The sequence below is a fragment of the Lissotriton vulgaris genome, chromosome 9 (assembly GCF_964263255.1).
Source record: "Lissotriton vulgaris chromosome 9, aLisVul1.2, whole genome shotgun sequence".
Lineage (NCBI taxonomy): Eukaryota > Metazoa > Chordata > Amphibia > Caudata > Salamandridae > Lissotriton > Lissotriton vulgaris.
The window spans coordinates 716,959,308-716,982,585 of NC_141697.1; the positions used below are offsets into that span (position 1 = coordinate 716,959,308).

The window sequence follows — 23,278 nt, forward strand, 5'->3', positions numbered from 1 at the left end:
ATGGGGGGCGATGCTGGAACTGAAGGAGAAAAAAGAAAAAAACGTTTTGAAGACTGTCTTTTTCAGCTAATGTACAACATATTTAAGATACAAATCCACCAATCAGACGCGAGGGAGGGCAGGCTGGAATGGATTATGGTGTGAGAAAAAAGCATAATTGCTCGGATGGCACATTCTGCTAGCGAACTACCGTACTTTTTTTTTTCCTATTTTAACAACCCGGCTAAATAAGCCCCTAAAATCATTGCGCCAAATGCCCCTTAAGAACGTGGCTCCGCGTTCTGCGCGCCAAGAATAGTTCATAATTACGTTGCTGCATCTGCGGAGGGGGCCTTGGTAAATCGTCCGGTAATGTTTGGACAAAGAATGCAGGTGCAAGGCCTCCCCGTCACAGAAGATAAAGTAATTCCCATATGGTGAACACCTTAATTGCTGATAAATGCCATCACCAGCGAACACGCTCATAAAAAATGCAGACCGGATGTTGGGCTTTGAGATACCGATGTCAAAGCCACAAAGGCATTGAATGAGAGAATGCGTGTTAAAATTAAGCATTCTATGCAGGCTGCCTCCGAGCTATGGGGGATAAAGGGGATATCCGCGGGCCCTGCCGCAACCATCAGCAGACCTGACCCCGATCTCGACACCCTCACGCCACAAGGCAACCCGGCCTGCTCCTCCCGGCGATGGCTCGGGCTCGTTCCAGCACTTGTTTCATATCCTAGGTATGCCTGTATCAACCGATTACTCACCCTCAAATGCCACAGACTTCTCGGCATGCATCAGCAACATTTTAAGGAGTGTAATTTCTTAACACACAAAAGATCCTAACGGCAAGAGGTGGGCAGGCCGACTCCAATGCAGGGAGGATTATTGACAGATCGATGCCCTCGGGAATTCCTAGGACTCTGGTTGATTTCTATTGAAATACTTGATCATGGTTTTGGACGGTCACTCGTCACAGCTGAAACAATGAGGCTCACATGTGTGCTGGATTGTTAAAACTCAGGCATATCCACCAAGAGACCAGATTGAGGCCTGGTACTCCCGATTTTTAAAGCCAACAATGACTTTATTTTGTCCGCCTCCCTGCCTGCAACTACCTCGGTTTCAATAGAAGTCAACTTGGAAAATACATTCTTACGATTTTTTTATTTTATTTAATCTTTTACTTTGCTCTCCGAAAATATTGGCAGACACGTGTGCTCAGGTAGCACCAGAGACCTCCGATTTCAGAGACAGCGGGCAACTTAGTCGCCAGATCTGCAGAGTTCCTCGGTTTCTAGGACTGCGCCCGGCCTTTCCCTATCAGCAGCGAGCCTCACGCTCTCTGAATCACTGCGTGCCGGCCCTGTTTCCGTCTGTGTGCTGCTCCTGCTATCAGGTCAGGCCGCTGCCTCGTGCCGCCCTGTGTGGACAGGTCGGGCGGGAAGTGCTTTCACATTTGCTTTGGGCACTGAAGGCCGCCGCGGGCAGAGGCTTTGTGCTGCTGGCGCACCAGCTGCCTTAAGAGCGCAAACCCCGACAAAAGACACTGCGCTTCTGCAAAGGTCACCAGGCAAGCAATGCTCCGCATAAGCGGGGGCTAGGAATGAAGCACTGCAGGACAGACGTTTTACAGGGAGGCTTGAGGGTAAATATTTTACCTACATAAAACCAAAGACCTTATTCACAAAGTTATGTGTGCATGTACGTTTAGCAAGCGGAATAAAGGGGACATCCGCGGGCCCTGCCGCAACCATCAGCAGGAGACCTGACCCCGATCTCGATACCCTTAGGCCACAAGGCAACCCGGCCTGCTCCTCCCGGCGAGCCACGCCAGGCACGGCATTGGCACGAGGGGGAAAGGCTCCCGATCTAACTCGCGACCGGACCGCAATTAGCGCCCCTCCAGCTCCAACGCCCCACACAGCCAATCGGGCCGAGGTTATCTCTCTGTTTCAGGCTTCAGAGGAAACGGGACAGACTGGGCTGCAATCCAGTTTCAGGTCAAGGGCCATTCGGGCTCCGGTGTTATCTCTTCCAGTTCTCTGAGAAGCTGTCTTGTAGCGCCACAAGTGAAGTGCCATCCAACTGAGCCGTGAGTGGAAGCAGCCGGCGGTCTCTGCGGGGTGTTATTTTTTGCGGAATTGATGTTCGCAGTTCTCCAGCAAGGGTTTACAACACAGGGGCTTCCTGGTCGGTAGAGCGGGGCTTCTGGTTACCCTGAGCTGCCGGCCTCGGTGATGCAGCCCCCATCCCATCCCATCCCCATCCCCATCCCCATCCCCATTGTCAACAGAAGTAGGACTTCAGGAGGCTCCGAAGCACAGAGACAGCAGAGCTTGCGGGACAGATGGGGAACAAGAGCTCTATTGAGTGCCGGGAGGGGGGGCGGGAAAAAGACACGGCGGGGAGGACAGCGGGGCCAATCCCAGTGGCGTCAGCGGCGCCAGCGACCTTCAAACGGCTGCAGCAGTGATCTCCGGGCGCCCGGGCACCCAGAGGGTGGGGGACTGGGTAGAAGAGGCGGCGGCAGGGTCCGCAGACGAGAAAAAATGGTGCCCAACAGCTTCCGATATTTTTCGGATTTGGGGGCGTGGTTTTGCTGTCCTGAGTGACGGACTATGTCACGAGCTAAAGAACAGCAAAAATGACGCCCCCAAATCCGAAAAAGACGGAGCCTATTCGGAGGGACGGCTCTCTCCTCCAATGGCTGGCCTCTGTTTAGGAAGCCAGCCAATGGGAGAGAGCCAAAAACTGAGGCGGGACTAATAGTCCCACTAAGAGACATTAATTCTCGGACTTCCGGTCTGCCTTCGGCAGACCGGGGGAAACATCCATAACAACGAAGTATAAAGTACGACTTACCTGAACAACGAAGTCCGAACCACGAGAAATCCTGAACAACGACGTTCTAAACCACGAAGTCCTAAACCACGACTTTTCCCGGACTGCAATGTTAAACTATGCTTGGCCTCTCTCGCCTGCTCACGTCACTCATCTCCGCCCCACCCCTTAAACCTGGAAACGGAAGAGAGTCAAACTGGATGACTGCCAATCACGACTGAATGCCAGGCGCATGAGACAAATGCCCGGATTCTGCCAGCTCAAATGCATGTTTCTTCTCCTGTTTTGTTCCTGGGTACGTGCTGTGTGCCCAGCTGTGGTCTCACTATGGTGCGTGATTATCAATGTCTCAGATTTTGAAGAGATAGCGCGCTATTCTTCTTGAATTAGGCAATGCATCTCCCCCACCTCCAACATGACACTTGATTGGAAGTATCAGGCTGAAGGACTCAGAGGAAAGTAGGGAAGCAGCCAACCTAAATAATGGCAGCATGCAAACACCACGAATCTGTCCTCCTCCCCATCCATGTTGTCAGGTAGGTGACTTACATTTTACATAGAAGTGATTAAATTATTATTTAATTTAACATTTTGAAAACAAATTAAAACAGAGTCAACGTTTTGTAAAAATAAATATTTTTAATAATAAAATGATATGAAATGATGAAAAATATGCTTACTCGAAATTGTTAATGTTTCGTTTTTATATACGTTTACATTTTTAAGCATAGTATCAATTTCAAAAATATACAATCATTTGTAGTTCGTCATGGTTTTAGAAAATATAAATATAAATTAAAAATATAAGCTGAAGAAATTAAAAATAAAATGGGTAATGAGCAATGTGAAAACATCACGAAGAAGTATTGTTATTAGAATAGTGCCATCTAAAGGCCAGTTACGAAATGGTTTTTTTCGTGGTTTAGGAAGTCGTTGAAAAAAACAGTAGTGCTTTAGAATAGCTCGTTGTTCAGCTTTCGTGGTTAAGAAAGTCGTGGTTTGGGAAGTAGTTATTTAGTCATACATTCGCAGACCGGATATTACCTCGACCTAAAAATGACAAGGTCAATTTTTACATAATTAAAATGAAGAAAACCTTTGATCCATATTCACTGGCTGGAACGTCTTTGTTTAGTGGTTATTGCTCGTGGGTGAGCAGCTGCTTAAACAATAAACAAACTGTGCCGTCATCTTTTCTGTATTGCAAGGTGGAGCAATCCCCGCCTGTTCTATCCCGTTGCACAAGTAACAAAACTTTGCACACACAGGGCTTTAAGTGGACTGGGCCGCTCTGGGTGTCAGACCCCGTAGCATTTTAAAACGGACATTGACCTGCCTCTTTGGGCCCTGTGTTCATGTTTTTACCTCTGCATGTTTAAGGCACTGATCTATTTCTGAACAATGGAGGTAAAAAACATTGAAGCATTCCATGTCGCCCCTCCTTATATTTCACAGCCTTTACTTAAACTGGCATTCGCTATGAATGTTTGCTTTTCCAGGAAGCTGTGTAAAGTATTTGTTTTTCTGACTACGCATTACTCTTGTCTGGTGCATAGCTCGAACGGAGTGCCATCCAGGTGTTTACAACTGGGTGCATGTGAGTTTTGGCTGAAGGCAGTGCCAGTTTCTCTCAGTGTCTGTTAGGGGCAAAAAGGTGCTCAGAATACGTGCTCGTCCAATCCAGGTCTCCTTAGAAAGCGCACAGAGCCATGATCCCGTATGCCAGTCTCAGTTGTGATTCAATGTAAATGTGTGGGTACGGTGACACTATGGGAATTTTAGTGTACATGTTTAAGCCACGCCCTTAAATATATAGGCCATGCCCGTTTCAAGGACCCTCACTTATTTTTATCGCACTTAAAAACCTGGCAAACCCGGATTACCCTTGTTTGCACTAGTGTAACGTGTCTGAGGCGCAGCAGGCTCTTTAAGGAGGACAGGGCAGGAGGAGCGCGGACTCTGGGCAGGAGAGGTGTGGACTCCGGGCAGGAGGCTCGTGTGCACGGAAAGTGGTGACTGCTGCATGAGGATTTCTAGATAAAGGTGGTTGGCGTTGTCAATAACTTGTCTGCTGCAGGCTGCTTGGGTGGCCCACAGATAGTGCACATAGAAGTTGGGTGGGACGAGGATGCCTCCAAATGGTGCTGTCCACAGTTAACTGGGAGGGTAAAGTCAAGAGACCCGCTGAGTACAAAGAAAGGCAATACTCGTGTGGCAATGGAAAGAGAGTTGCCACCTAATTGGAGGCTAGCATGCAATATAACACTGGAAAAATTAACAGAGCAGAAGGGGTAGAGGTGGTCATTTCTTGTCAATGCCTGTGTCTGAATGATCGAACCAGTAACAAGTCAGAATTGTTCATATGATATGGCAATTTTAGACAAATAGGACTGTACGCACTTAAGATGTATAGCAAATTCAGATTCTCGCATAGCTGAAATGCATCCCCCAATTGAGTTTCTATGCGCTGCATCTCAACAGTTGTTACTCTGTGAAAGATACAGAACAAATTTGGCTAAGCATGTTTAACCACGATTCACATACTGCCCCGGAATGACCTAGAAGTACACAGCGTCAAGATTTTTGAGGACAAGAGCTCAACTAAGGGTTCTACGGATTCAAATGAGTGGTTGCTTAATTAACCCTGCTTTAATATTATAATATTATGTTATCGGATAAACTTCTAAAATGACGCAACTGGCTATAGAATTCCATCTTTCCAAAATGCCTTCTTAGCCTGTTTACAGAGCATGAAACACAAGGGATTCTGAGGACCTGAGAAAGTACCAGAGTCTCATGTGATAAAGCAATGAAACCCCAAATACAAGTTCTGGAAGCATTCTTTATTTAAGAAACTATGGCTGAACGGCCAGAAGTCAACGATTTGCTTAGTAATAGTATGATTTGCTTACCACTAGAACAAGTTGTGAGGAGCCTGGAAATTAAAAAAAAACAAGCTCTTGGCATTGCTGTGGGGAGGGGGGGAAGAGAAACGCACGGCCTGGCGGCCGTGAAAGTGAAGTGAATAATTAGGGGAGGAGAAATGCCTGCCTGAGGCCAAGCGCACGCCGGGGGAAGCTTCAGATGCCAGTGGGAGGGAGGCTGGGAGGGAGGCTGATTGCTTTGATGTGGACGCACAGATGGTGCCTGTGGGGGAAAAGCGCATGCTTGTTCACGTGAACTGTTGAAAATCCGCCGCGTTGGTTTGACAATTATTTTGCCCACAAAAATTCAATCCTATCCATTCCTTGCGGAATGGTATAGGCTCGACCTAAAAAACAAGGAAATACCAGGGGATCTGTAATTCTGGGCCTGATTCAACATTATATAATCTGTCACTATTACACTGCTGAGCACCTCAGTGTAAACCAACTATCCCCAGTGGATGTAGTGTAACCAAAGTCAGAGACACAACCGTCATAAGGGACAGTAGCCATTATAAACTCCAACATTATGTGTAAGTAAGTAATAGTTTTATTGTATAGATAATTAAAACCATAACATTTTAGCATAAAATAGACAGAATGCAACAGGATTCTCAATTAAAAAGGACTTAATTGACGGGGCGTGGCTACGCGAGCCAGCATGGCGGATGTGGCTTAGTAGAGCTCCGTCCCGCCCGACATTGATCCTGCACAACATCCTGCTTCCTGCTGCTCGTGCGCGACCCAGAGATGGATCCTGTGCCAGGAGCTAACGGAGAGCCTCCGGGGGAAATATGTGCCCCCCTGGGGCCTGGGGACCGAGTTCTGGGCCGTGCGGTGTGCGGCGGGACGGGACGGGGACCTTGATTTTCGCGAGTCCTTGCGGCCGAAGCAGCAGCGGCGCAGCGGCCTGCAGTACGTGGCGCGGGTCTCTCAATCGGTGGGACCCGCGACAGTGTCCTAGGGTGCGAGTTGGCCCCCCGGAGTTCCTGTTGGGCAGCGAGCTCCGAGGGCGGTCTCCGTTCCTGCTTTTAGGCTCCGGTGCAGTGAGGCCTGGGGCCGCGTGGAGGAGCCGGGGGTTCGAGTTTGGGGCAGGCCCAGGGGCGGAATCCGGCAGCTGTGCATGCGGTGGGTGCTCAGGGGCACATCGACCCTAAGGAGGGATTGCCACACAGTGGGGAGATGAGGCTGGTCGGAGCGGGCACCCTATCACTGGACAGGTCTTTTCTTTGAGCTGTGGACCCGTGGGTGCGCCCGGACTGGCCAGGAGCCCCCCTGCCGTGGTGAGCCCAGGGGCTGAGGAGTGGATTGCGACGTCCGCAGAGGGGCGCGAAGCTGGGGCATTGCCGGAGCACGAGGCTGGAGGGGGCCTGTGGACCATTACACGGTGCTCGGACCGGGCCGCGGCGGAGGTGAGAGCGGTGCTGAGGCCTGAGTAGCGCCACCTTCAGCCCTAGAGCCTGGGTGAAAGAACTGGGGGTGCACGACTGGACGGCAGACCCTGGCTTGAGGGTGCCCGTTATCTGGCTGGGAGTGGCCCAGGAGTGTACTTGTGGCCTTGGTGATACGGGCCTGGACGGTATCCTGTGGCCTAGCGTGGGCGGTGGCCCTCTTCAATTCTAGAGCCGGGTGAGGAGTATCGGGGGCACATGACAGGACGGCTGGCCCTAGCCCGAGGGTGCTCTTTCTCCGGCCGGGTGTGGCCCGGAAGAATATTTGCGGCCTTGGTGGCGTCTGCGTTGGATTGTCTGTAGCTGCGTCGGCTGGGCTCCCTTTGGGCGGACTTCCCTAATTGGCGGCCATGACAAGGGACAAGGGTGGCGGTGGGACCACAAAGCAAGGGCCCATCGACAAGTTTACGGGGCCAGGAGGGGGTGCAGGGGCCGCCGGCAGCCAACAGGACTCCGGACCAGATAACGCAGCTTTAATGGCAGCCATAACCCGTCTAGGGATATCCTGGACGCGAAAATTAGCGCAGTGGGGTCAGATGTCACATTGTTGCGTCTAGACTTGCAAAACGCTGTGGCCCGGATCACGAAAGCGGAAACCCGGATCTCAGGGGTGGAGGATGACGTTGCAGCCCTGAAACGTAAGGTGGCTAGTATGGAGGGCATCCAGAAGGGCCTGGAGCTCCGAGCGGAGGATGCGGAAGGACGGGCCGGGCGGAACAATCTGCGCTTCGCCGGACTCCCGGAAGGCTGTGTGAAGGGTAACATGGCTCCCCCCTGATTCTCAAGATGTTTTGTGATAGAGCGGGCACACAGGGCCCTCATGCAGAAGCCGCTGGTGGGGGCACGCCCACGGCCTGTAATAGCTAAACTGCTGAACTATCATGACCGCAACACTATCCTGTAGCAGGCCAGGGCAAAGGAACCCCCACTTTATGAGAATCAGCGTATCTTGATTTTTCCGGACAACACGCGCTTGGTGCAACAACAACTGCAATTTTTTCGGCGGCCAAGGCTCGCCTCCGAGACCTTAAGCTCCCCTACGCTTTGCGCTTCCCGGCCCGCCTGCGGGTGGTCTAGCAGTCTTGCACCCACTTCTTCGAAACTCCTGAGGAGGTATTTAAATGGACTGACGAAACGGCGAAGGTGAGGGTGCACACACCGCCGGGATTGGAGTCGGACTCATCCCTGAGTGAGGTGCGGTCGCAGACCTCTCGGGGGTCGCGGAAGAGGGGAAACTGGAGATCCCGGTCCAGGTGGCGGTCTACCTCCGGCGGTGCCTCGGATAAGGGGAAGGAAGCCCCTGAACATCAGACAATTGACCCTTGACCTTTCTAACTGGCGGGAGTGGGAGAGCTGGTTTCGATTGCAATTCTGCATAGCGATGTGGTACTGTGCGCGGTTGACAATTTTTGCTTTGCGGGCTGGAGGGAGCTGATGTGTTGCTATCCGCAAAGCTATTTGTGACTGTGGGCTGTGGGCTGTGGCGGGGCGGGGGGGGGGAGCTACATTTTGGGCGGAAGTTCTTCCCCATTAGTTTAAGGCTTGTTGGGGGTGGCTTGAGGTTCATGGGTTGTTGGGTGGGGATCCATTGGTGCGGACGGCCCCCGGTCTTACGTTGGGGGCCGGGAGTCTTTTATGCCGGGACAGGTACTTCAATGTTCTTGAGGTATGGGGTGGCGGAGGCGGGGTTTGTTGGTTCATGGGGGAGGGATCTGTTCTGATTGGCCATGATTCGCACAGTCACGTTAGGGTTTCACCAATTGTTATGTGTGCACCTACATGGTCCAGCGTCTGGGCCTCTGCTCTGAATAGTCCCCGATGACGAATCCTATAGGTGGGGCCTTGGGGCCCAGAGGCTCTCTTCGTGTCCTTAGTTGGAATATACGGGGAGTTCTAGACAAGATTAAGAGGGGGCAGTGTTACGGCAGGCTAAGCGGGCTGGAACTGATGTGTTGATGCTGCAGGAAACTCACCTATTAGGTACTAAGTCCTTGTGCCTTCTGCGGTATGGCTACTACCAGGTTTATCATGCAGGTTTTACTAGTGGATCCAGGGGGGGTGGCCATATTAGCACATCTCAGTATCCCATATGTTCACTCTTCTCAATGGGTTGATACACAGGGACGATACTTATTTGTTAAGGGTATGATAGGGGAGGAGCCTCTGGTGTTGGGATGTGTGTATGCCCCGCCCCCTTTGCAATGGTTGATGGTTGAGAAGTTGTTCGCGGCGTGGGCCGACATTCCTGATGCGTTGGCGGAGGTGGAAAGGGTTTGGAATGATGTCATGGATGGACCCCGAGATAGGTGTAGGCCCGGGGGGGGGGCAGGTAGTGGGCCAATCCACCAAATTGAGAGGCATGGTTGGGGGCTTGGATTGGGTGGACAAATGGCGGCACCTGCATGGTACTAGATGGGACTAAACATATCTTTCAGCTGTTCACAAGTCCTTTTCCTGACTGGATTATATCTTTGTTCCCAGAGCAGTGGTTGGTAGGGTGGAATCGGCAGACATACTACCGCGTGGACTTTCGGACCACTACCCCGTTACAGTGGATATTTGTTTAGACAGAGGGCGGCAGCCATTTCGGTGGCGCCTATCCGTATGGCATCTGCAGCACGCCGACTATCAGAAGCATTTAAGCGAGGCCATAGCTGAATACTTAGTTGAGAACTTAGGGTCTGTCGTCAGTGCCGGGACGGTGTAGGAGGCCCTGAAACCCACGCTACGGGAGGAGGACATAGCTTGGTATGCAGCTGTCCGGAAGCGGCGCAGAGCGGAATTAGTACAGGCCGAGGCCGAGATTGAGGTGTTGGAGCGCTGGGGCAGTGCCGAGGGCGAGGGTCAAATGGTGGGGCAATTACTTTTAGCGCAACAGTCCTATGCCTCTCTGCTGCTAGACGAGACGCAGCAGATATGGCTTGCAACACGCAGTAGGATATACCAGTGGGGGGACAAATCATGAACGATGTTACACCGGCTGTGTCAGGGCACCTGCCAGGGATACGGACCCGAAAGAGTTAGCAGATAGCTTTGCTGCATATTATGCAGACTTATATGCCCCGAACGAATGCCTTAGTGAGGATGTGGTGGATAAATGTATTGCTGACTTGCCACCTCGTGCGGTATCGGATGATGTGCGAGAGCGCCTTGAGCTTCCGCTGACGGAGGTGGAGCTGGGTACGGCCTTGGGTGAGCTTAACACAGGAAAGGCTCCCGGACCCAACGGGTTCCCTAGCGAATATTTCAAGAAATATCACCTACAACTGGGTACACACTGTAGGGCAGCCTTGGAGGAGGCCAGGGCACGAGGTAGCCTCCCCCCAGATTGGAGACACACTGAAGTGGTGGTGTTCCATAAGCCGAGCCGCCCCCCGGAGCATCATGCGTCCTACCGCCCATCTCTTTGCTAAATGTGGAGGCCAACATTTTGGCCAAAGCATTAGCTAACCGGCTTTTGCCTCATATCGCAGCGCTGGTTCATCCAGACCAGGCTGGTGTTATGCCCCGGAGGGCAACCAGACATAATATTCGGCGAGCGCATGTAGCGGTGGCTGCGGTTCAAAATACGGGGGAACAGGTGGCACTTTTATTAGCGGACATGGACAGGGCATTTGATTCGCTGAGTTGGGTCTACCTGTTTGCCGTCCTGCTTCGGCTCAACCTGGGGCCCGCTTCCTCTCGTATCTGCGACTTCTATACACGGATTTGACAGCCTCGGTTCGAGTGGTGGGGACCATATCCACCAGGTTCCTCATCGGGCGTGGCACCCGGCAGGGCTGCCCCCTTTCGCTATACCTATTTGCCCAAGCTATGGAGCCGCTGGAGGCATGGGTGCGCATCGATGCGCAACTGCGGGGGTTCGAGTGGGCGCGGGGACTGTCCGATAGGATTGCGCTTTATGCGGACGATGTCCTGTTTTTCCTTACCGATCTTAATAGGTCGGGCTACGTATACTGCAAATCTTCGGGGAAACATTAGGGCTCTATATGAACCCTCGCAAGTCAACCTTATGGGTGTTGGGGGGGGGGGGCGCGTAGAGGTGGGGGACTGGGCATCGACACTCCAGGTAGCGGTGGGTGGTATTAAGTACTTGGGGGTGTTTATATCTGAGGTCCCCATAGTCTCCTGGGAGCGGAATATAGGGCTGGTGTGGGAACGGGTCCGGGCGGATATCAAAATGTGGTCCCGCATGCCACTGACGATATATGGTAGGTCGGCCATTTTTAAAATGGTAGCCCTTCCCAGGCTGCTATACCAATTAAAGAATCACCCCTTCCCCATTCCGCCTCAATGGTTCCGACAGGTTAACTCCTTATTGGGGCAGTTCCTCTCGGCAGCGGGCTCAGTACGGGTAGCGCTGCGCACCTGTTTTTTATCTACTTACTGTGGGGCTTGGCGACTTCTGATATCCTTTCTTATTATCAGGCCTAACCTCTTCTAGTCCTGAACGAGTGGTGGTATGGTGACCGGGAAGACCCGGCATATGCCCTGGAGCGCTGCCTTATGGGGTCGTGCACGCTACACACCATTCTGTATACGGTGCAATTGCGGAAGACGTTACCTCCGGTCACGCAGGTTGTGTTTCAGATATGGAGACAGGCTCTACGTCGCATGGGATGGTGGAACACCTTGACTGGTGAAACCCCCTTGTGGCACAAAGGACGGCTACCTGGGCTAGCGACATTGAAGGGCTTCCGTGGATGGGACAGCATTGGAATTTCGACGTTGGGAGATGTGCTGTCCGGCACGACGCTTAAGTCCTTTCAGGATCTGTGTAGGGAATTTAGCATGCCTCGCTCTCAGTTTTTTGGTTTTTTTCAGTTCCGTCATGCCCTCTCTCCGAGCCTGGAGTCCCTCCCCGAGTTTAGCCCTCTGGAAGCGAAGGTGTTTATGGGAGATCTGGAGACGAAAAAGATATCACGCATATACCAGTCGCTGGTCACACACACTTCCCCCACACTGCAGAAGCTCTGGAAGACTTGGGAAGGGGATGTGGGAGAATTGGAGGAGGAGGATTGGAGGTAGGCGTTGGCAGCCCCCAGGTGTGCGGCCATAGCGATGCGCCTACGGCTCATCTAATTTAAATATCTCCATAGACTTTATTTTACTAGAGAGCGGTTATGGAGGGCAGGGCTGATTGCATCTCCGGACTGTCTCAGATGTGGCCAGGAAATGGGGATGTTTCTACATACAGTGTGGAGTTGTAGCTCTTTGGATCGGTTCTGGAGGGGGGTGCTGGATTGCATGCCTGAGGTCCTGGGGTGGGAGCTCCCCCGTACGCTGCAGCTAGGCTTGCTGCATGTGATGGATGGGGTGGGCGGTAATGTCTACAAGAGGCATTTGTTGCTGCTGGGTCTCACATTGGCCAAAGGAGATGTGGCTAGGCGTGGAAGGACCCACAAGCCCCTTCTGTGGTGGTATGGAAGAGAGGGTTAGACTTTTGCATGGGAATTGTTGACAAGGGGGACCCGGACTCGGGTCCTCCAGGTTTACCTGTTCATGTGTCCCCTCTTTTTGAACAGCACACTGACGCCTGGAAAACCACTGATGTCGACGTCTACAAGCCCTTACAGTGCACAGAGGACCCATGTTTCTTTAATTGGGCGGAGCCAGACCAGGGACCCCCCCTCCATTCACCTGTAAAACCCGGCCCTGACTTCGCACAGGTGTGTGTTACACCCGGAGGAGGAGGAGAAGAGTGGCGACAGGAGAACGGAGCGGAGTGGAGGAAGGACGAGGAGAGCGAAGACGGAGTGGAGGAAGGACGAGGAGAGCGAGGACGGAGCGGAGTGGAGGAAGGACGAGGAGAGTGAGGACGAGCGGAGGACGAAGGAAACAGACGGGGAGGACAGAGGGCTCGAGAACACCGGAGGAAGACCGAGAGAGGAGAGAGGCTGCAGCGACACGCCAGGAGGCCACCGGAAAGGCGCATCGCCTAGCCACGCTTCCCGGGAAGTGTGGCTAGGACAGGTACGGTCTCGTTTCCTGGGTTGGGCGGGACGTAAGCGGGACAAGCCCCCAACCTGACTAGCTTCGGAGACGCTGTGCACGAACCCCCCCCTTCACCTCACCTCACAAATAGCGGGGTAGTTAGCGTGCACGTGTGACTCCTCACTCCCTTTCCTGATTTAGAGAACCCAGGTCGTGAGAGTAACACGGGTTTTTCTCTTTCTTTCCTGCTGCTGTATACCGGTCCTCGTTTGACAACGGTGGAATCCCGGACTACACCTCCCAGACGACAACGGGAGCCGAGACGGTGGGGAGCCTTACGGGAAGCAACAGAGGACGCTGAGAACCCCCTCCCTTACTATCGAGTGCCGGTCCAGAAAATGCGGCTGTACAAAATAATAAAACCTGCATTACCTAAATCCCCGTTGTCAGTGGATTTGTTCGGCACCCCACCCGAAACCCCACAAGTGGTGGAGAATGCAGGCAAGCAAGTAACCATCCGGGATACGACGATGGAGGAAATGTTACAGGCTCTCATCAAAGGCCAGGAACAGTTGGGATGGGCTGTGGAGCAACAGCTCTCCTCCGCCCAACAATACAGGGATACCTTTAGAACCACCGTGGTGGCTAGGCTCGAGGTGATGCAACACTCTGTAGACCCGGCCAGCATCCCCCTGAGGGAGAGTCGACCCCCACCAACCCCTGCTGGTATTTCCCTGCAGAAATACGTTACAGGCGAAGATCCCGACGCGTTTCTAACAAACTTCGAGAGGGTGGCTTTGGCTTGTGGATGGCCGCTGGCGAAGTGGCCGTTTTTTCTCGCCCCCCTATTGACCGGTGAGGCACAGGCGGCCTACCAGGTAGCCAACAGCAACGGACAGACCCCGTACGGACAGATCAAGGTTATCATACTAGACCATCTGGGATTGGACGCGGAGGCCTACAGGGTACGCTTCCGCAAAGAAAGAGGGCAAACAGGGGACAATCCTAAAACGTTGTTCTTTCGCCTGAAGACAGCAGCCAACAAGTGGCTCACCCCTATGTCCAGCACGAAGGAGGAAATCATGGACAAAATATATCTGGAGCAGTTCCTCGAGGCTCTCCCCTACGGGACCCATAGGTGGATCAGACAGCACTCCAACCTGTCGACCACCCAAGCCATGGAGATGGCTGCCACATTTGTCCGAGCACAACCCCGCTTACACTCAAGCGAGCCTGAAAAACCGTCCAGACCACCGTTCAGAGCTGAACGCAGACCCCGAGCCCCTCCTGGACTCCCTGTCCCACGACCCATGACGCCGGAGGTTCCCTCATTCCGTGGTCCACAGTGCTTCGACTGTGGGGCGTGGGGACACATCGCGCGCCTCTGCCCCCAGAAACGACACCAGGAAGAACCCATGGACGTCAGCTATTTACCCAAGGCTGTCATGTATTCGGCAGAGCTCGGAGGCGCCTATCACGTGAGTGTCAAAGTCAACGGATCTGAGGTCAGGGCCCTCCTGGACTCGGGGTGTAAACAGTCCGTAATACAGGGTTGTTTTGTGAGGCCCCTTCAGGTAATGACAGATGCCATAGTGTATATTAAATGTGTGCATGGGGATGTTAAGGGTTATCCAATCGCTTATATCCCCATTGAAGTGGAAGGGAGGAGCACCCTGGTAGTGAAGGTAGGAGTGTTGAACGCCCTTCCCGAGACACTTATACTAGGGACCGACAACCCCCACTTCCTGGACTTGTTTAAGGGGCAGCTTCAACAGAAAAGGACAATCAATACTACTTCACTTCCTGCCCTGACCTCCCCTGATCCGTGGGAGGGGGATAGGAGTTTCCGATTTGCCCAGGCCAACGACGCCACACTGTTCAATGCCTGGTAACAAGCCCACACAGATCAGGACAATCCACAGCCCCGATACCCCCGCTTTTTAATAAAAGAAGACCTTCTGTATAGACAAGCAAAACAGGATGACCCTATGCAGTTAATAGTGCCGACCTGTTTAAGTGAACAAATCATGTTTTATGCACACACACACTTGTTGGCGGGCCACATAGGGAGCGAGAAGACCACCCAGAACGTCCTAAGAAGCTTCTATTGGCCGGGAGTGTACCAGGACATCAAGTCCCATTGTCAGACGTGCGATGTATGCCAAAGAAAGAACACCCAGAGACCCCCAGCAGTACCTCTACAACCTCTCTCCGTAATCGGAACCCCCTTTGAAAGGGTCGGCATGGATCTCATCGGCCCTCTGCCACAGACAAAGAAGGGGTATCAATATGCCCTAGTAATTGTGGATTACGCCACTCGCTTCCCCGAGGCGTTCCCCCTGAAAGCCCCCACCTCCAGGAATATTGCGGATAAGTTCATGGAACTGTTTTCAAGGGTGGGGTTTCCTAAAGAAATCCTTACGGACCAAGGGACCCCGTTTATGTCAAGAGTCATGAAAGAAGTATGTCACCTGCTTGGACTCCACCAGATAAAAACTTCTGTATACCATCCCCAGACAGACGGCCTGGTGGAGCGATATAACGGGACCCTGAAGTCCGTACTGAAGAAGATGCTAACCGTGAACGGAAGCGATTGGGACCTACTACTTCCCTTGGCCCTATACGTTATCCGAGGCCAGAAGCAGAGCAGTTTAGGTTGCTCATCATTTGAGATGCTGTACAGGAGACAGCCCTGGAGCCTATTAGAGATGACCAAAGAGGTGTGGGAGGCGGAAACAACAGGAGAAACCCGATCCCTACTGGAATATAGCCAAAATTTGAAGAAAAAACTGGGGAAAATACGTGAATTGGCCTTCGCTCATCTGGAAGCCCGTCAGAGAAAATAACAAACGCATTATGGCAAGGGTAAGAAGTGGAGACAACTCCTCGTGGGCGATTGGGCTCTCGTGTTACTACCATCGCCCTCTAAGGAATTCCAGAACGAATGGCAAGGCCCATACAAAGTCCTAGAAACGATAGGGAGGAGAGAGGCTGCAGCGACACGCCAGGAGGCCACCGGAAAGGCGCATCGCCCAGCCACGCTTCCCAGGAAGTGTGGCTAGGACAGGTACAGTCTCGTTTCCTGGGTTGGGCGGGACGTAAGCGGGACAAGCCCCCAACCTGACTAGCTTCGGAGACACTGTGCACGACCCCACCCCCTTCACCTCACCTCACAAATAGCGGGGTAGTTAGCGTGCACGTGTGACTCCTCACTCCCTTTCCTGATTTAGAGAACCCAGGTTGTGAGAGTAACACTGGTTTTTCTCTTTCTTTCCTGCTGCTGTATACCGGTCCTCGTTTGACAACGGCGGAAGCCCGGACTACACCTCCCAGACGACAACGGGATCCGAGACGGTGGGGAGCCTTACGGGAAGCAACGGAGGACGCTGAGAACCCCCTCCCTTACTATCGAGTGCCGGTCCAGAAAAGGCGGCTGTACAAAATAATAAAACCTGCATTACCTAAATCCCCGTTGTCAGTGGAATTGTTCGGCACCCCACCCGAAACCCCACAGGAATGGAGCAGCCGATTTATATAGCCCGAGGATGCCCACGAAAGCACTATAGAATGTGGAAGCGCTGGGCTGACTTTAGGGGTCTGTGGCTTGAGCCGCCGGTGGACCGGGAAGATCAACAGGAGGGGCCATGATAGAGTGTACATGTGTGTAGTCTTTTAGATGTATAATAGGTAGGAGACACGTGACAGACCTTGTGCGACCTGGGTGGGCGGGATCCGGTAGAGGGGAGTACGAGGGAGGGGGATAGGGGCGGGGTGCTTAGTATTGTGTTGTTTATGTTTGTTCATCAATGAAAAATAAAGCTGCTTGCATCTCAATTGATGTGATATTTTGTCCTGCAGATATCTGTGGTGTGCAGAGCTCTGCGGAATATGTGCAACCTTTCAATAAAATCTTTTTTTTTTTTTTTTAAAAAGGACTTAATTAACATCACGTTAAGCATTAATTCCTTATGTTGAAAAAGTCCGAGCAGTATAAATTATTTAGGAATACAAAATACATGAGGCTAGCTGGAGCTACAAAACTCAGACTTAATTCTTAAAATGGAACAAAATACACATATCTAAAATTGATGATCAATATACAGAGATAGGAAGTTGATTCAATGAACAAAAAAAGAAAATTATACACTGGCCTGTTTTACGAGAAATATAAAGTGCATTGTGCTATCTAGAACTACCACAAAATGGAGTTCAATGTGCAAAAATAAGAAGTCGATACTGTGAGCATAATGAGCAAAGTATTCACTTGCCTGATTTATGAGGGGAATAAAGTGCATGGTGCCATCTAGAACTACCTCACAAGTTTTCTTCTGCATACCTGCCTAATACTGCCCTTGGCTAGGGGTCGAATCAGTGTGCAGAGATGAACAGGGTAAACACACACTCCGTTCTTAGTTTTAGACGTTCTGAAATTGCATGCAATTGTTTAGCACTTAAATGCATTTTGTGCATTGTGTTGACTAATAATAATAATAATAGTTCTTTATTATTTAGCAACAAAACTATTGCAAATAACATACACAGTAAAAGGAAAAGACCGGTTAAAATTCAAAGTGCATATTACAAAGCGCTATAAAATGCATAGTATAAACATTTAAAACTGTTGATAAATACAGGCTATTCAGATTCGGGTACGGAGAATCTTGCTATACTGGTCCTGGTAATACCCTAGCTATTACATAGGTGGCCAGTGTGCAAGGCAAATTATGTAATTAAAATCTCCTTTGTTCCCGATGAGGTGCTGTAGCCTTTAGTTGCGAGAACTGTTTTAACATTTTCACAAATTTAGCACATCTCTCTAGCACTCCGGGTGATCTGCTGGTATAACAAGTAGAGGATGCCTGTGCACTTGTACGAACTCCCTCGCCCACAAAAACCAGTTTGAGCAAGAGTCTCCTTTGCTGGTCTAAAATGCAGCAGCAACACAGCAATTGAACCCTTGATTCTTGTTTTTTCTGGCAGAACCTGCAAGCACTATTGGCACCCTGGCCTGCCCAACGTGGATCAAAATCCCTTATGTAATCTCATATAGAGGATCTGGACCCGTGTTCCGGCGTTAATGGGGTCCATGAGATAAGATTGTGGTTTCCCCACGTGATAGAAGTACTTTAGAGGCTGTGCCATCACAGAGCTGTCAACCGCAGTTGGATCCTGCTCCCAGGAGGCTACTTTCCATTGTGTATTAATTATGGTCTTCCATACAGAGAATGGGATGGGACCGTCCCCAAAAGGCAGATACTTCAATCTTGAGTGTCAGAATCACAACTTTTAATTGCTTAGACCAAGGGTTCCCGGGGCTTTCATAGATGGTTTAAAGAAGGCTTTTTATGGAGTTCTTAGGAGCCATCCTGCACTTGATGGAATATTTTAGCATGGATGCCATACTCAATAGATTGAGTTAATAGCCCAAACTCTAGTATTGAGCATAGAGCATAACAGAGTTGCTGAAATTAATTCTTTTATGCTCTACTGTGGCATAGCTCCACGAGCGCCAGAGTAGGCATGATAACCATACTGTAGAGCTGGAATTAAAGTTGCCTTCATTACTGTTAAAATAGGGGTCCTAGAGGTGCTACTTAGTAAATAATTTAGTTGACCTATCCCGTACGAGAAAACTGCTGCCTTCGTTTTAAGATCATTTATTTTGGGCTGCGGCTGAGTAGCTTTCACTAAACCACAACCCTAGATACTTATAATGCCTAGCTGTAGTGATGGTCTTGCTGCCTCGGCACAACGTCGCCGTCTTCTTACGCTGATAACTTCCAAATATCAAGACTTTAGTTTTGGCCTGGTTCACCAGTAGATGGTTAGCCATGTTAAATCTGCTTAAGGCGTCCAGAGGTGATGCCCCGAAACCGGTCCCAGGATTCTTGTTTCCAGTCCAGGGAGGACCTGGTCTGGCAGTTTTTGCTGTACTGTTCCCATCAGAAACAGGGTCAAGACTGATTTCATATGGCTGGGTCTGAACTGGAATGGCATGGGGAGCAAATAAAATGTATTTAGGCCCAGATCTCTGTACTGGGGTGAATGTTTGACATTGTGCAGTATTCTGTCCATCAATTGTTTTTTTGTGTGTTTGTCACCCCGAGTGGGACTGGTATGCCCAGACGTGGGTCCCGTGCTCTCCACGCCACTGGAGTCAAGCTAGCCTGGCTGATAAGGCATGATGCCCCAAAACCAGTCTGAGGATGCTTGTTTCCAGTCCAGGGAGGACCTTGCCTGGCATTTCGGGCAGGACTGTTTCCATGGGGAATAGAGTCAAGACTGATTTGCATATGGCCGGGTCTGAACTGGAATGGCATTGGGAGCAAAAAAACAAAAACTATGGATTTAGGGCTAGATCTCTGTACTGGGGTAAATGTTTGACATTGTGAAGCATTCTGTCCATCAATTGTTCTTTTTGCAAAAGTCTATAAAGCAGCACAAGAGAGGTAAACTATTCTTCTCAAGGGCACAATGCCTGAGGACTGATAGTGCTTGGATGTTGTCTATAGTAGATGCCCGGCCCTGAAGCCGAATTGGAAAAAAGGCAAGATGTCCTCCTCTGATACCCAGGCTTCAAGATGTTCTAATAGAGTTCGGACATAAACTTTTGCCTCAATAATCTAGTAAAGTGACTAATCTGTAATTTGCAGCGAGTGTCCGATCTCTTTTTTTAATATGGGCAGGGTTAGAAAAATCATAACATTTTTACCAGACCTGCAAGCCTCTTAACTTGAATACACTTCTCAACCTAATTGTAATGTACTTGACCCAAAGTGGAGCAAATGTGACAAGATAAAAGGATTTAAAGGCGTCTTTATTTCTCATTCATTTTGTGAGCAAGCAGAACACCTGTTTTCCGCTCGCCAGAACGGGCAAGTAGGCCCTTGAAATAGCTTGTCCTAATTAAATCTGGCTCGCCATAGCGAGCGGGCAAGTAGGTTTTTCAAATCCTAATGGAGCATAAAATGGATCCTCTCCAAACCTTAGGGTTTACTGCATTTTGAAAGGAATAATTATAAAGCACTGGCAGCACCCTGTCCTTACTTGTGTGGACTTCCTTAAATAGGCCAGCTGGAAGGCCGTTTGGGCCTAGGGCTCTGTCTGATTTCAGCTGTTTAAGTATTTTTGCACCTCCCAGAACCTTGTCAGAATTTCCAAGTCTGATTGGCTCTCCTCCACCAGTGACAGTGCTCATGAGTAAGATCATCTTGATGATGTGATCTAGGTTAATTAGCTCCTAAATTTGTAGCAAGAATTGGTTTTTCGAACTGTAGTTTCAGACGGACTGGCTCCTGGTGTGATATTTAACTGATCCACATACAGCTCGGCGATATGCTCCATCCATGCTGCTTCAGAGAGTCTGTTTTTTGTGGTCGCATTGTTGTGTTTTTAATTTGTTGATATGGGCCCAGAAGCAAGCCTGGTTAGAATCTTTAAGTAACTGAAAGACTGTGACTCATTATTTGTCCTACCTTTGCTTCTGATGCTTCCAAACAGTGTTGTGACATTCTGGCCAATTTCACTACTGTAGCTATAGTTTTTGATGGATTAGGCTGGTGAGAATGCTGGACGTTACGGAGGGTTCTTTTGGAGAGGGTAATTGCTTTACTGTGGAGACCAGGCGTCATCTGTTTCTGGCCTGCCATTTGGAAGTTGGGCTTCTGCTCCTGTTCCAGTAAAATCATTTGTAGCTCCTTCATATAACTTCCCCACTCCTTTAGGGCGCATACTGGTAAAGTAGACTTTAAAATGAGCTTGGGTGCCCCTAGCCAGGTACTGACCTTAGGTTTTTAATTGGGCTGCCACTTAATTGTTCTCGTCAGTTTCACAGTCTCTTCCCCATTGAAGTTCTTACCTCTTTGATTTTGTCTGCAAGTTGTACTGCGAGATTCAGAGTACACTTCAGTGGACTATGGTCACTTTCTGGTCTAACTGATATATCAAAGTGACCCAGCTGGGCAGCCAAACCCTCAGATAAAAATGTGTAGTCATTGGTCAGTATATCTTTACAGGTTTGGGGGAATATCCGGTCCTTATTTCTCACATCGGACTCCGTCTGAGCTGACACTAGATTATGGAGCTTCAGAAAATCATTAATGGCAGATCCTGTTCTTGACTGCGAGGCTCCCACGATGGACTCCCCAAGGCCCTGACGTTAAAATCTCCAGTATTTATGAATTTGTGACCGGGATGGTCTAGAAGAAGTTCTTCGATGCTTTCCTTGGAGTGTTAAGGTAGCAATTGTCTAAGATAGAGCCCATTTTTTGCAGCTGATTTTCATTTGATAGAATCTAATTTGGAAGTATGGTTAATAAAGATCGATAGGCATGCCCCCCCCCCCCCCCCCCCCCCCAACAGGCGCCCAAAAAGACTTGTGCAGGATGCTGCAGTGAAAGTCCTGTCCTGTGGAAGCCTGACCGGGCCAAAGCCTGAGTTTCTTGGAGGCAGAGGATGTCGCCTGTATCCAGAAAAGACCACCCTTCACTGTTTTCGGTGATTGTTTTAAGCCATGCCACATTCCATGAAATTATTGAGAGTGTAGAATTTGACTTTCGTGCTGTTTGACTTGAACTCTGTGTTCTTATCGGGATTCTAGATTTTGTCTTTCATGATGTTTGACTTGGACTCCAGTAAGGTGTGGGACATATGCCCCAAAGTTCTGTGCATATGATTCTGCTGTCGCTCCTCCTCTTGGTGATCACCCCTTGTGGGGTAGAATCGCACCCCTCTCTGATTGAGCGTGTGTACAATCTTTAAAGCTCTTAAACCTTTTATGTCCTCCATTTCCAAGCTTCTGTTTCCGCCTGATGTGCCCTTAAGGATGCTTTGTGTTGTATGCCGTAAGAATGGGTTCAGAAGGATTATCCAAGGCTAGCCCTTAATCCACAAAGGTATTTTTTCTCCCCACACTCCTCTCAGGCCATCACTACTCCATGCTGTTCTCGAGACTTCCCCTGTATAGTTTGAGTGGAGGGTCAAATTTCACCCATAACAAATGGTCCGAGGTAACATAGGGGTAAGCAAAAGGTTTAAGGTGTCAGAGGATTGGGCGCACTGCTTTGGGTTTAAGCGCATGTGTAGACCAGGAACACTAACCGGGATGTTTGGATTTGCTGCGCACTTCGCGGTTAAATCTTTTGGCGCTTCAGTTACCATAGCAGGGGAGTGCCATTAACGAAATACCTTACCCACGAACTCGGATCGTATACGACTGCCTGCGACATCCCTTTCTCAGAGACATTATTTCGCCTTTAACGCCTCAATATCGGAGGTGACCTAATATATACATTGATATATTTTGTGGACTTCCAACACGTTGGTCAAGAGCCCCACCGGGTCAGAAGTATCACCGGCAGAGCGACCCCCTCAGTAATTCTCAGTAGCATCAGAGCCCTGAAGAATCGCGTGAGCGATGAAACACGTGTCGGCTGGCTGCTGTCTCACTATGATGCAAATAAACAATTGAAGACCTCTACATACACAAGACTTCTTCGTCTATCTGCTACTTTACCTTGTTGTTACTGTGCGTGAATCCTACAATATATTGTTACTTGTTAATTCATGTGTGTGTGCAATATTAGGTCACTCTCCAAACATACTGCCGAAGTATGGGACCTAATTTCCTCAAAACAGCCCGACCTGTGCTATCTCACAGAAACATGGTTAAAACCACACTCCACCCCTGCTATAACCCTAGGAATTCCTGACGGCTACAAGATAGTCAGACTGGACCGGCCAATAAAAACTGGCGGTGGGATAGCCATTGTGCACAAACAAGAAATTAGCATCACGATATTAGATGAGCTGAGTACCCCTGAAATTGAACTACTAATTTTTAAAATAGTATGGTCCCCCAAAGAAAGTCAAAAAGGTGCCCTAGTATACCGTCCTCCGGGGCCCTGCACAAATTTCTCCAATAAGCTGATTGAGCTACTGGCCCCTCATATAAATAATGAAAGCAACTTCATACTAGTAGGGGATTTTAATGTACACAGCGAAAGGCTGGATTGTAATGAGGCACAGACCTTACTAACAGATTTATCCTTACTAGGACTTATAAAACGAAATTCTGGGCCCACCCATCAGGCTGGACACACTCTTGACCTGATTTTATCTACTTTCCCGTCAGTTTCATGT

General features: G+C 50.1%; 1 protein-coding gene across 6 annotated transcripts in view; it reads left to right on the top strand.

The window, feature by feature from the left end:
• RELB (RELB proto-oncogene, NF-kB subunit) overlaps positions 1-23,278 on the top strand; it is an 851,517-nt gene that overhangs the window by 396,711 nt on the left and 431,528 nt on the right. The window lies entirely within an intron of this gene.